We start from the raw sequence: 12,193 nt of genomic DNA on the forward strand, positions 1-12,193 counted from the left end.
GTCATGTTGCATTAACTTTGTGTGCAGAATCCAACGAGAGCCAGATTGTTTTCTGCCTCTCACCATACCCACCAGTTGCAACATACTCTAAGGTATGATGGCCAGTAGCAGGAGTGGGGAGAGAGAAATGGGATATTAAACATACATATATGCTAGGACCTCACTTTGGGCCCCTATCTCTTGCAAATCTACAGGTACACTCAGGAGAAGTTTAACACTTTTTGCTAGACTTAATTTATTCCTAGGTGTAAACGTGCATCTCTCCCCTACCTGGTGTAGCCTCCTAGAACAGCATTTAGGAGTTTAAAGTTAAATCCAGAAGCACGAGGGCCTGGGGGACCCCCTTGTCCGCATTTGCTCTCAATGTGTCCAATACTGCCAGAATGACTGACTCTGTCGAGTGAGCCGGCCGAAAACCGGCTTGGTTAGGCTCTAAAAATCCTGAGTTTTCGATGAAGTTGGAGAGACACCTCGCCACATGGGCCTCCAGGATCTTAGCCAAATAGGGGAGGAGGGAGATAGGGCGGTAGTTAGAAGGGTTTGAGGGATCTGCCCCAGGTTTCTTTAAAAGAGGGACTAACGTGGGGTCTTTCAGGGCACCAGGAACTTCACCCTTACTAAGGGATTCTTTGATAAAAGGGAGGATGCTGTTCGGTAGGGCCAAGAAAATGTCCCTTAGGACAAAGGGAGGGCAGCAGTCCTTTGGAGAGCCCAACTTGACACAGGTTATTAAATCGAGGAGTGTGTTGTGACATATCTCCGCAAAATGATTCAGAAAAGATGGATTACTGGAAATCTCCTCTAGGGGTACTGTATGCGAAATAGGGGGAATACTAGCCTGGATAATCGCAATTTTCTCCACGAAATATCATCAATGCGCCGCTAACATGCATTAGCACATGTTAGCAGCAGTTTTACTAACGACTTGCCTCGCATCGCTAATTAGATGCAAAGTAGGCGTTCCTTCAGAAAACAACAGCAAAATAGTCGCAAAGACAACATCGCGCTATTAGCAAGCTGGACCCGGACACGCGATGCGATAAAAATAGCCGCGCCAACAGCCGTTATTGCAGGAATCTAACGTCAGGTAAAATCCTGACTTAGCTATCTTTTTAATGGGAAGTGGATTGACAGATTAGGTCCACACTCCCATATTTACAAGCTTTTCATTAGCGCTGTGAAATCATTGCTTGATTTCACACGCTAATGATCCTTATCGAAGTCTATCGCTGGTTTGAACATTGCAAAGTGTGCTAATACACCGATAACACGGCGATGTAATTCAGCGATAGACGGCGATAGACAAAAACGCGCTAAGCGCGCTTTGCGATCATTATCGCAATTACTTGATAATATGGCCCTTACTCTTTTGTTGGTGTGCATTTTGTTTATTCCTGTCACTCCCTAAAACCCTCTTTGCCCCTCCCTAGACCCTGTATTCCACATTTTTCAGCCATTTCTAATGGTCACATGCAGAATGAAGAGCTATATCCACTTACATTTACACTTAGAACATAATTAAGACTCCCTGTTTTCCGTTGTTACTGATTTTTACAGATACATACAGACAGAAAACCATTTATGTTCTTGTCTGTATTTATTTTTAAATGTGGATAAAAACAGAAATTGGGTGCTTTTCGAGCAATTCTAAATACACTTTGCCATGGCTGCCAAGCCGATAACTGCGTAGATTGATAGGTAAGGGGGTTAAAAAGAAAGACATTTTAGTAAAAAGGCTTAAACTGCAGTAGATGTGCACAAGGCTGATGCTGAAATGTGCATATTTTAACATAAGTGCATTGATTTATCTTCTGCAGGTGTTCATATCACTGAAACCTGGCAGGCATTCAAGCATGACTGCATATTTATTGGTTGACGTTCTAGTTTTTTTTTTTTACCGTTAGCAATGCATGCTGGGCTTTATAAGAGTCCGGCAAACATAGAACAGGGTGTTTCCCGTATCCGGAAAAGACCCTTCACGTCACACCTACGGCATACCGGTAAGACTACACCGAGTACCATTTCTCTCCCTCTTCTGCCCTTTTTCCTCCTGCTGCCCATACCTTATTGGTATTCAGTTGGTTTAATCCCGTTATCCTACTTTTGTCTCCCGTACAGCTGTTTCATGAAGTGACAATTGGCATAACCCGCCATTGTCAGAGCAACACGCTTTTTTACGATAAGACCTTAAATTTTTCATGTGCGGACCGTTGCACACTGATATTAAATTACCCGTACAGGAACGGGTTGGAATTATCACCGTCCTGCGGGTGAGTCACACTACCCGTATATACTTTTTTCGCCTTACTAATGAAGGCATGACATATTTAACCTCATGCTCTTCTTACTTATCACCATACCTTTTTCTATTTCCCTTTTCCCAACATACAGATTTCGCAAAACTCCATACTTTCTCAGGTAATCGCTCTCTTCTTAGAATTCTGACTTTTCTTTTTATTTTCCTTCTTTTCTCCACCCTTACTCAAACATCGCCTGTTATGTTTTTCGGATTACTCATTTTCCCCACTTCATTCTCCCAGACCTACACATGGCAGATTTTCTTTAGTTTAATGTTATATACAGTTGATAACTCTTGTCCTCAGTATTTTACATTATGTATTAGTTTTGATATTGGCAATGGTCTGATTATGTTCAGTTATACCCACGCAATGTTTTTCTCCATCAGTTGCAAGATTGTAGATCTGTTCTCCCCGTTGTACAGTTGTACAGTTTTCTCACTAAACCAGGTGTAACATGTGTTAATGTAATGTAAATACTGCAGAACGTATATCATCATGTACTACCCTATCTTTTAAACCCGCAACTGTATGTGCACTTGACACTAAGACAAATTCTTTTGGAAACAGTGAACTATGATATCTAGGGCAGCATGTCAATTAGATATATACATAGCTTTCTTTTGACTGTTAAAATTTCGATGAAGATATTATATTTATTCAAGCATAAAGAAATCACGGCACGGGTTGCACATCACTTCACCCATTCTTAGTTCGTGGATAATGTTTTTCTACAAGGTTTGTTTCTCCGTCCACTACAGCTACTTAGCTAAGACAATATTCGCTACTGAAGTTTCGACTCTCTGTGTTCATACATATATTTCTTCTTTCTGCGCTCACTGACATTAGTATGTTGCAGATCTCATGTGGAAGTCCTTCTGACACGCGTCACTTGGTTAGGCCACTTTCATGTACAGTTCTTCACTTTAGGTGTTCTTTTTAGAAGTGCCAGTCACTCATTTTGCCTTTCCACATCACCTTTTCTTTGTGGTTTCCACATACACTGGTCATTCCCTTTTTAATTCACTCTCACTTTTCAAAATGTTTCGCCGTAGTAACACAGCTAAAACATTCCCTTTGTATCACTTCCAGCCCTGAAGAGTCAGGGGTTATTACCACAACTGACGAAACACGTGTCGGCTGGTTTCCTTTTGTATGGATCTCCTAGATAGGAGAAACATTCACAGACTCATTAAAACAGGAACGAAAAGAACATTCGTGTGTGATCTTATCCTGTGAATGATTTCAACTTGATTACTTATATCATTAATACTGTTGTGTGCGCTTGACTGTCACTTCAAATAAATGTGAAAATATACCAGTTTCTGCTTTATTTTTTTCACAAAATCTCTAATAAATGTGGATAAATACACATAAAGTTGACAACAAATAAATATGGATAAATACAGACGGAAATGTAAAAAAAAGTAAATGCTATAAAACCGGGAGCCCTAAACATAATCACTAATGCATGTATAATCAGCTAGGTAGCAGAAGGCCTGGGAAGAACAGCTGCCATTAGAAGGCTGGTCATTAGTGTTCCAGAGATATTGCGCTTAGGGTGCCTGCTATGCAGATCTCAGATGGAGATGTGGTTTGGATTCATTCCTTATTTGGGCCAATGATAGTGTTTGGAGCTTTAATGACCTGTATAGTTCCAGAGCTGTCACTGGAGCTGAAATCATTTAGCATCAAGTAAATTGCAGCGAAGTGGGTTAAAGGAAGGCCAAATGTAGGGCAAGTCAGATGGTCTTAGCCAGGACATGTATTAATACGTGCCTTGTGTTTTAGGGTCTTGTTCAATTTTTCTTGAGAAATCCCATAAATATAGCTCAAATCAGTCTTTTGACCACTTTCCACTTCCCACGTGTCAAATTTTCCCGTACCCCTGAGGCCACTCTGTTCTCAGGTGCAATATTACAGCTCGACTCATGGGGTCATTTAGACCCTGGCAGGTGGAAAGCTGCTGTTTGTCAGGAGGCAGGGCTGCAGGTAGAGCTTATGAAGGAGGAAGTACTTGAGGTTATCCATGCCATCAATGCTGGATGCCTATCGGTGAAGTAAAGATTGGCTGGCATTACAGAGTGTTGGAACTAACTGAGTTTAAGCTGCACTTGGGTTGGGAATGCACCGTACGGTACAACACTGACAGTGAGCCACTTTCCAAAGTGGGAAATTGACTCACACATATCTAGAGAGACAGTGTGCATCTTGGATCTTCAGATATAACTTTCCCTGTAGTGCATCCTGCTAGGCAATTGTGCTACAGTGTTGCTGCAGCGAGAGCTCCACATGTTTGTTGATTTTCACGCGTCATGATCACTAGTTCTTAAAGGATTGGGGGGCATATTACCAAGGGTGGCGATATTGAATTATCGCCGCTTTAGCAGCCGTTTTCAGCCGCTAAGCGACGATAATTACATCGCCCTATTACCAAGCTTGTAGGCGATATCGTGCGGTTTGGGGCCCGCTTTGCATGTCAGCGATATTTATCGCTAATGACATGCAAAGTGGGCGTACCCAACCGGTTAGTGACGGAAAGCAGTCGCTAACCTCGCTATCACCTATTACCAAGAAAGGCGAAGCGATAGAAATATTTGCGCTAAGCGCGAATATCGCCAAATGCTAACGCCTGCAAATACCAGTTCTTAGCCATGTTATCCAATGGGAGGTGGATAACATGGCTAACAGCATTTGCACGCTAATGCGTAAACACCGCTGATTTTCCAGCGATATTCACGCTAACGCCTGCAATATTATCGCTTTTGAGATAAACGTTGGTAATAGGACGTTATCTCATCGATAATATTCGGCGAAGCGCGGCGTTAAAAAAACGAACGCTAAGCTCAGTTAGCGATAAATATCGCTAACTGTTGATAATATGCCCCTGGGTTACTGACCTTCTGGTTTACAGAAAAGTATCCTAAAGCTGTATGTGATTTGAAGAGGAACATTGAACTTTTTCTCGGGCATTTGTTCAAAATCTAGAGACAGGTGATATATGTTCTGCCATGAGTTCCTCTGATGGAAAAGGACAGAATCCTAAGAAGACATTTCACATGTATATAAATATTAATGAACACAATTAACAAAATATTAGATTTCAAGTGTCTGTATATATATATTTTTTTATGTGTAGGAACTTGGGGGTGCTAATGGTGTTCGTTATTTTCTAATTATATGGAAGACAAGTAGAAATTGTACTCATTCTATTGCGGCATTGCTTCAGGTGATCATTCTAAACAAAAGAAGATGTGTAAGTGTGTATGCATTAGGCAAGATATTTATGTGCCCATATGTTTAGCTTTTAGGAATTCCATATACCTCTCTAAGCACAGAGAGCTGGTTATACAGAGATATTGAGGCATATGACTTCACAATTACAGTTATATTCAGTTTCCCAATGACACATTTTTTAAGGCATCTCTTTGACTTGTACAGAATCACTACAACCTGTGGACCTCCTCTGCCCCAGAAATGACGAGGTGAATTGTGGGCTCCTGTGTCTCTGTTTTCTCTGCTTCGGCTCTGGCACTCATGCCTTAGCATATGTGGTCTTTGGCAGGGACAGTGAGAGACGGAAATAACATTGGGGCCCATTACGATACTCGACAGTTGGACCGCCGACCCCTGTTGCGACGGTCAGGAGACCGTTCAACATTCAGTTAGTGGGTCCGACCACCGAATCATGATGACAGCGCCTTGCTGGCGGTCGGATAAGTGCACCTTTACATTGCAGCTTGAGCTGCAGCCCAGGAAAAGGGCCACAGCACAAGTCGCAGTGTAAAGGGGCACTTTGTGCACGTCCATGCACAGTGTGCCAAGCACAGTTCTTTTCCTCAAAACACGCAGTGTGACAATAGGTCTGGTCCCCCACAAAACTCCTGGGGCTCATTTCTGAAAATTTCAGAGTAAGAAAAACTAACGCTATTGAACAACTGCACAGTAGTGCATAATTCGACGACATCTTCACCCAACATCAAGTTCCGCCCTCACAATCGCTCATTTACTGCATATGAGCACGGACACGATGTTACTCAGTCACATAAATTAGTGTGGCAAATGAAGCCATTTATTTCAAATGTTTATGTTTGTATGTCTTTGTCTGTCTTTTTTATCCTAAACAGGTATTGAGCTACTAGAGGGAACCATCCTCTTCCAATTATCGCACCTTAGCGCGTACAACACATTTTGGTCTGAAAACACACAGTTAGACCACCACTAATTACCACTCACATAGGTCCTGATGAAAGCAAGTTTAGCACTGAGACCTGGCTGAAACATGTTGACCACACGTGATATTGTAGCCATAAATTACCTCCAGTAATATCCGCTTCTCAGTTTTTTAGGCAGCCAAGGGCCCACTATTAAAATAGTTCTTTGAGCATCTAGGACCCTTTGGACAGTTTTTTAACTTATACACTTTGCACTTTCACTGCACACAACCTGTTCCGCTGTAATCAGGCATCAAAGCACACTCACTGCACACAGCCTGCTCTGCTGTAATCAGGCATCAAAGCACACCCAAGGTGCAGTCGGGGCCTTGGGTGGGACCCGATGATGAAGCATGCCACCAACTAGGTTGGTGGGTGAGGGTCTTCCTAAACAAAAAACTAATGTTTTTCCATTTACAAACATACACATGGAGCTTCTACTCTGTAGCTAGTTCCCATTGATCTTTGCATACTCAACAGGGGAAGTGAACTAGCATATGCTTTTTCCTCTCTCTCTCGGTTGATACTTCTCAAATTATTAAATACCCCAGTAATACCTCACAGTCAAAGGAATTTGTGTTAAGAATCATAGTTTAAGGTTTATTTACTTCCATTTTCTTCAAACTCTAATATATTTGGAATCAAAAGTCATAGAGAAAATTCCTTGGGGTATCTTGAAGGTCTTGTTGACAACATCCCTACTCCTTCATAGTCTTGTATGTCCAGACTGGTTGGAATGTGGTCATAAAGTTTCTATGCTCACAAAATTAATGTGACTGTGTGCACCCTAGCAAAGGGGAGATTTCTAGGTTTTGGATGTTTGCTGTACCAGTCTTTCACTCACCCCCAGTCACAGATCTGGGTTGAATTCATCATCATTCTTTAGCTCACTCCGCCACAACATGTCAGACCCAGCTGTATGTAAATCAGTTTTGACCCTGTGCCTCATGGGAACAGTCCAGCCCAGAAACAAGCATCCTGGGACCGGTTTAGGGGTAACACCACTAATCAGCCAGACTAGCTTGAATCCAGTGGCAAAGTGAGCAAGGGACCCAAGTGTGAGCATACCCTGCCAACTTAGGGTGAACAAAGCAAACACAAGGAGATGATGGACAGAGCGCTGAAACTTTTCAGACACTCACCCCCAGTCACAGATCTGGGTTGAATCCATCATCATTCTGTAGCTCACTTTGCCACCTCAGTTCAGACTCATCCATATGCAAATCAGTCTTGACCCTGTGCCTCATGGGAACAGTCCAGCCTGAACTGCCAAGCCAGGTCTTCCATGAACCAGAAACAAGCGTCCTGGGACCGGTTTAGGGATAACACCCCTCATTAGCCAGGCTAGCTTGAATCTAGTGGCAAATTGAGCAAGGGACCCATGTCTGAGCATACCCTGCCAAATTATGGTAAACAAAACAAACACAAGGAGATGATGGACGGAGCGCTGAAACTTTTCAGACACTCACCCCCAGTCACAGATCTGGGTTTAATCCATCATCATTATTTTGCTCACTTTGCCACCCCAGTTCAGAGCCAGATATATGCAAATCAGTCTTGACCCTGGGCTTCATGGGAATAGTCCAGCCCGAACTGCTAAGCCAGGTCTTCCCTGGACCAGAAACAAGCATCATGGGACCAGTTTCAGGGTAACACCCATCATCAGCCCTAGGGGACTGACACTTATTTGTCCACATCGGATATTTACAGAGAGCAAGTAATAGAAAATCACACACATTTGTAAGATGAATGTAGAGAATGAATGAAATCTGTCAAAAACAGTGCTAAACTTCTTCGTTTATGATGCTTTATGCATCTTTCTTTTTCTCCGCATGGACGTCTCTTAGGGATCAGATGTGACCCCTGTCTTGCCCTTTGAGACCGCTGGCATTTGTTTTGGAACCACTGGCATCAGAGGTGGCAAACTTAGTGTGAGGTACATAGGGACAGATCAATCAATCAATCAAAGTACTTGTAGAGTGCGCTACTTACCCGCGAGGGTCTCAAGGCGCTGTGGGGAGGGGGGTGTTGCTACTGCTCAAAGAGCCAGGTCTTGAGCAGTCTTCTGAAGGCGAGTAGGTCTTGGGTCTGCCGTATGTGGGCAGGGAGGGTGTTACAGGTCTTGGCGGCGAGGTTGGAGAAGGATCTGCCGCTGGAGGTCGTTCGTTGGATGCGGGGGACAGCGGCGAGAGCGAGGCTGGCGGAGCGGAGCTGGCGGGTGGGGGTGTAGAAGCTGAGTCTGCTGTTAAGGTGTTGTGGAGTGCTTGTGTGCGTGGGTGAGGAGCTTGAAGGTGATCCTCTTGTCAACGGGGAGCCAGTGTAGGTCTCTCAGGTGGGGGGTGATGTGGCTGCGGCGGGGGACGTTGACGATCAGTCAGGCGGAGGCGTTTTGGATGCGTTGTAGGCTGGGATTCCTGCGTGAAGTGCATTGTCGTAGTCCAGTCTGCTGCTGACGAGGGCCTGTGTCACCGTTCTTCTTGTTTCGGTCGGGATCCACTTGTAGATCCGGCGGAGCATGCAGAGGGTGTTGTAGCAGAAGGAGGAGACGGCGTTGTCCTGTTTAGCCATGGAGAGGGAGGAGTCGAGGATGAATCCTATTTTGCATGCATGGTTGGTGGGTGTTGGTGCTGTTGCCAGCGTGGTCGGCCACCAGGAGTGGTCCAAGGCAGAGGGGGTGGGTCCGAGGATGAGTAACTCCGTCTTGTCCGAGTTCAGCTTCATCCAGTCGGCGATGGGCTTCATTCCCTTGTGGAGGTTGGTTTTGGCGGTGTGTGGGTCCTTGGTGAGGGAAAGGATGAGCTGGGTGTCGTCGGCGTAGGAGATGATGTTGAGGTTGTGATGGCGGGCCACTTGTGCGAGGGGGGCCATTTAGATGTTGAACAGCGTCGGGCTGAGGGATGAGCCCTGGGGGACGCCACAGATGATGTCGGTGGCTTCGGATCGGAAGGGTGGGAGGCGGACACTCTGGGTTCTGCCGGAGAGGAAGGACATGGTCCAGTCAAGGGCCTTCTCTTGGATTCCAGCTTCTAGGAGGCGTGTCTTTAGAGTGCGATGACAGACTGTGTCGAAGGCGGCCGACAGGTCCAGGAGGATGAGGGCTGATGTTTTGCCGTTGTCTAGTTGGCGCCTGATGTCATCTGTGGCGGCGATGAGGGCTGTCTCGGTGCTGTGGTTTCATCTGAACCCGGACTGGGACGGGTCCAAGATGTTGTTGTTTTCCAGGTGGCGGGCCAATTGCCTGTTCACGATTTTCTCGATGACTTTTGCCGGAAACGGGAGCAGTGTGATGGGCCAGAAGTTCTTGAGGTCCTTGGGGTCCGCCTTGGGCTTCTTGAGGAGAGTGTTGATTTCGGCGTGCTTCCAGCTTTCAGGGAATGTTGCTGTTTCGAAGCAGATGTTGATGACCTTCCGTAGTTGGGGTGCGATGGCTGCGTCCACTTTGTTGAATACGTTGTGTGGGCACAGGTTTGACGGAGATCCTGAGTGGATGGATTTCATGACCTTGCGTGTCTCCTCGTCGTTGACGTTGGACCAGGAGGTCAGGCAGATGGCACTGGTGGTGTTCACAGGGGAGGTGGAGTCTGGCATAGTCAGGGCGGTTGTGGAAGCTGTCGTGGATGTCAGCGATCTTGTGATGGAAGAAGACGGCTAGTGAGTCGCACAGTTGTTGTGAGGGTGGGATGTCGTTGGCGTTGGCACTGGGGTTGGAGAGTTCCTTTACGATGCTGAAGAGCTCTTTGCTGTCGTATGCGTTGTTGTCCAAGCGGTCTTTGAAGGAGGATCTCTTGGCTAATCTGATGAGGTGGTGATGTCTTGGGGTGGCGTCCTTGTGGTCTGTGTGGTTGTCCGGTGTGCGTTCGTGGAGTAATATTTTCTCCAGTTTCCGGCATGCGCGTTTGGAAGTCTGGAGCTCGTCAGTGAACAAGGTGGCGCTCTTGCTGGCATGGCTGTTGGATGGTTTCTTGAGCGGGCGAGGGTGTTGGCGCAGTTGTCAATCCACTGTCTGAAGTTGCGGGCTGCGGCGTCTGGGTTGGTGGGGTCGGTGGGTGGGTTCTGGGCAAGAGTGGTGATCAGCCGGTCTTCGGTGACTTTGCTCCAGCAGCGGCGAGGCAGCTGTTGGGTGTGGTGGTGCGTGGTTGGTTTCTTGAAGGTGAAATTAATGCAGCGGTGGTCGGTCCAGTGGAGTTTGATGGTGTGATTGAAGGCTACGTGGGTGCCTGTGGAGAAGACGGGGTCCAGCGTGTGGCTGGCGGCATGGGTGGGGGCAGATCCTTCTCCTACCTGACGGCCAAGACATGGAACTCCCCCTCCATCCACCGTTGGCTGACCCAGGACCACCTCGCCTTCAGGAGACAACTCAAGACCTGGCTGTTCGAGCAGTAGCGGCCCCCTTCCCCCAAGCACCTTGAGACCCTTCCAGGTGAGTAGTGCGCTATACAAGTGGTATGATTGATTGATTAATTGACGAGTTGTTTGAGGCCGAGGTTGGCGAGGTTGGCGATCAGGGTGGCGGAGTTGGCGTCGTTATTGTTCTTGAGGTGGAAGTTCAGGTCCAGGTGGAGGATGTAGTCCATAGAGGCGAGTGCGTGGGTGCTGGCGAGGTCGGTGATGGAGTAGCTGAACTGAGCCCGTGGACCGAAGGGTCTGTAGATGAGTGTTCCACTGAGGGTGGTGTTGGGGTCGGTAAGGAGTGTGCAAATATGTGTGCATGTGTACGCATGTGTGTGTGTGAGAGAAAGTTAATGTAAAATGGTACATGATGTCATGTACGCTACCCAAAGCATTTTGGTGAATTGACGTCCCTGTTCCTCTGTCTTTCCGTTTTGTGTGTTTTCCTCTCTTGCTCTATATAAAGCTACCCAAAAATGAGATCCGGGGGCCTGCACCATCAACCTAGGCCTCAAATTAAGCACTGGTCACAAAGGGAGACCGCAGGAACCTGCAAGGCCTGGTAGTGGATTAGCGAGGCATGAGGTGGATTTAAGGCTACCAGTATTCAGCACGCCGACCTTTAATTGCACCGACAACAGGCTTCTGAGCAGAGCTTTAGGGACTGGCACTCTTTCTTTTACAAATTAAGTACTGACTGAGTAGGTGTGTGTGAAGTTGTGTCACACAAGTGCTTTATTTTTAACTTTATAAGTGTCACAAGGTAGAACCTCTCGCGGTTTAGCAGATAGAGTGTGAGCTTCATGAGCCCTTCGCTCGAGAAGAACAATGTTAATGCTCCAACAAAGGGTTAGGCAGATCAATCTGGTACCTCTTTTTCGTGTCCCCACAAGCAGATACAGCCCTGTGCCTAGCTTTTACCTATGTACAGTCTTTTAATTGCCCTGGTACCTCTCGCCTGCTGCTACCTACAACCAACTGCCACCCACCCTCACCAGAGCTGCCCCCACCCCTCCACCCAAATAGGATGTTTTATTAATTAGTTGGTACAGATGTTTCACCTGCAGCTTGAAAGCAGTCCTTCAGTGCTTTGACTACGCCCTGGCCTGCTTCACTGAAGCCTCTAATATCAAAAGTTTCAATCAGTCCTTGTCCTCGGGAGTCCCTCCAATCCCACTTTGTACTTCCGCTTAGCATCAGAATTTGCAGTAAGGGATGAAGTTATGACTGTGGGTGGTCAACACACTCTTGATTCAAACACATGTCCGGTGGTTGTTGAACTTCAACACAACC

At 46.2% G+C, this 12,193-nt stretch overlaps 1 long non-coding RNA gene across 1 annotated transcript in view; it reads left to right on the plus strand.

Moving 5' to 3' along the window:
• Positions 1-1,932: 1,932 nt before the first annotated feature.
• LOC144753108 (uncharacterized) overlaps positions 1,933-12,193 on the plus strand; it is a 151,491-nt gene continuing 141,230 nt past the window's right edge. Inside the window, exons 1-3 of the long non-coding RNA XR_013594200.1 lie at positions 1,933-2,000; positions 2,119-2,270; positions 2,392-2,418. This is a non-coding gene — a long non-coding RNA (uncharacterized LOC144753108). The remainder of the gene's footprint in view (positions 2,001-2,118; positions 2,271-2,391; positions 2,419-12,193) is intronic.

This window comes from Lissotriton helveticus, chromosome 5_1, assembly GCF_964261635.1.
Source record: "Lissotriton helveticus chromosome 5_1, aLisHel1.1, whole genome shotgun sequence".
Lineage (NCBI taxonomy): Eukaryota > Metazoa > Chordata > Amphibia > Caudata > Salamandridae > Lissotriton > Lissotriton helveticus.